The sequence below is a fragment of the Caretta caretta genome, chromosome 28 (genome assembly GCF_965140235.1).
Source record: "Caretta caretta isolate rCarCar2 chromosome 28, rCarCar1.hap1, whole genome shotgun sequence".
NCBI classification, from domain to species: Eukaryota; Metazoa; Chordata; order Testudines; family Cheloniidae; genus Caretta; species Caretta caretta.
In genome coordinates, this window is record NC_134233.1 from 10,740,053 (window position 1) to 10,742,319 (window position 2,267).

Below are 2,267 nucleotides of genomic sequence, written 5' to 3' on the forward strand. Positions count from 1 at the left end.
TGACCATTTGGGCAGCTATGGCCGCGTTCTAGGCGGGGTGGGTGTGCCTATGCAAATGAGATCGGCCCCTGAAGTTCTTTTCCACAACTTGCCAGACTTCACCACCAGATGTCAGGGTGAGGCTCACCCTGACACTGCTTACACTCCGTGTGGCCTGCCAGTCTCGGAAGCGGCTGGCGCGTCCCTGCAGCCACGGGGGTGGGGGGATCTCCACACGCTGCCCCCGCCCCGAGGGCCGACTCTGCCATCTGTGGCAATGGGAGCTGCTGGGGTGGTGTCCGTGGGCAGCGATGGGCAGAGACACCCCACCTAGGAGCTGCTGCCAGAGGGGGGTGTGGGTCGCTTTTGGGAGATGCCTGAGGAAAGAGCTGCACCCTCACTCTCTCCCACACCCCAAGCCCCAGCCCAGACCCCAACCCCCTGCACCCAAACTCCCTCCCAGAGTCCGCCCCCTGCACTCCCTCCTGCACCCTACCCCCATGCCCCAGCCCAGAGCCCACACCCCACACCCAAACTTCCTCCCAGAGCCTGCGCCCGCACCCCCTCCTGCACCCCAACCCCCAACCCCAACCCAGATCCCGCACCCAAACTTCCTCCCACAGGCCTCCCCCCACACCTGCTCTCGCACCCCAACCCTCTTCCCCAGCCCAGAGCCCACCCCCTGCACCCAACTCCCTCCCAGAGCCCGACCTGCACCCTCTCCTGCACCCCAACCCCCTCCCCCAGCCCATAGCCCACACCCCACACGCAAACTCCCTCCCAGAGCCCGACCTGCACCCTCTCCTGCACCCCAACCCCCTCCCCCAGCCCAGACCCCACACCCTGCATTCCCTCCTGCACCCCAACCCGCTGCTGCAACCCACCCCCACACCCAAACTCCCTCCCAGAGCCCAACCCCTTTCCCTCTCCCTCCCATACCCAAACTCCCTCCCAGAGCCTTAGGCAGATGTGGGGGGAGGTGGACGGGGAGGCAGGACTGGGTCCCATTCTGGAAACCACCAAAAATTGTAGAAACCTGCTGCCCCTGTCCAGCCCAACCTTCTGCGGGTGCCCCTCAGGCCCCACCCGTGCAGGGTTTGAAGCTTGCATTGCTTAAATTCCAGGACGCTGGGGGACTTCAGCTCCCCTTTGTCCAGCGGGAACCTTCACCCCACTCCCAACCAGATTCTTGTCCATGGGATGACTGTCGGGGGGCTGGGCCCCTCTTTGTCTTTTCTCTCTGGGACAGGCCAGGGTACCTAGAATTGGGGTATCTGAGCACCCAGGACCTTCTATGGAGATGCCCTTCTCCTTCCCCTTCTGTGGTCCCATCTGTCATTGACTCCAGCCTGTTTTCTATCCATCGTCAGCACCATCCCAAGCCAGCTGCACCCGCCTCAAAAAGACAGTGTCCCCTGATGGGTGTAAATCACTGAGCTCTCTCCTCTCTGAGCACTGACTGCCCCTCCGTCTCCTTGCCCCTCAGTCTGGGCAGACGGGACCTTTCCCTCCAGGGCTGGAGGATTCCCCCTTCTCATCCGCTACTGTCCCAAGCCGCCCCTTGGGTGGGAATCTTAAATGTACCAAGGTGACTTAGGAGCAGAAACCCCCACAGACCTTCCGTGCAATGGGCACCTGCCCCGCACTGAGCAGGACTGAAACTCCTGCAGGGAGACTGCTGGGCCACATCCCCTCTGGGCCTGAGCAAAGCAGCAGGGTGAAAAGAGAACTTGGAGATGCTGGGGATCGAACCCAGGGCCTCATATATGCAAAGCATGCGCTCTACCACTGAGCTACATCCCCAGACGGGGGCTGTTTGGGATGGGTTACGCTCAGAGCCCTCCTGTTTCCAGAGCCTCCAGGGGCCTAACGGCAGCATGGGGGACACATTCCCTGCTCTGAGGGCCAAACCCTCTGTCCTGGAGGTTGCTGGTTCTCAGGGGTCACTTTGCAGCAGGGCCAGTTTCTCTATGTGGGGGAGAGAGAGGGCCTGCCCTGGACTCAGGGTGCAGAGATACACTCGGCCCTCTCCCCTGCATTGACTGGCTGGAGCTGCCAGCCCCTGCTGAAAGGTAACGGCGCTGGGGGGCGCTGTGAGTCGCTCAACACCTCACCCCGGTGGAAGAAGTTGGGGGGGGGGAGGGCTTTTCTCGGATCTGCTATTTCCACCTGCCTGTAAAGTCCAGCTTTCCCCAGCACATTCACTGCAGTGCACTCGGGTCACTGTTTCCATGGCTGACAGCAAAGAATTGCTCCCAGTTTCCCTTCTATCTGCAGCACTATTAGCC

At 61.8% G+C, this 2,267-nt stretch overlaps 1 non-coding gene across 1 annotated transcript; it reads right to left on the reverse strand.

Annotated features, from left to right (window-relative positions):
- Positions 1-1,710: 1,710 nt before the first annotated feature.
- On the reverse strand, positions 1,711-1,782 carry TRNAA-UGC (transfer RNA alanine (anticodon UGC)). Its single transcript has one exon. It is a non-coding gene; the product is annotated as a tRNA-Ala (tRNA).
- Between the last annotated feature and the right edge of the window lie 485 nt (positions 1,783-2,267).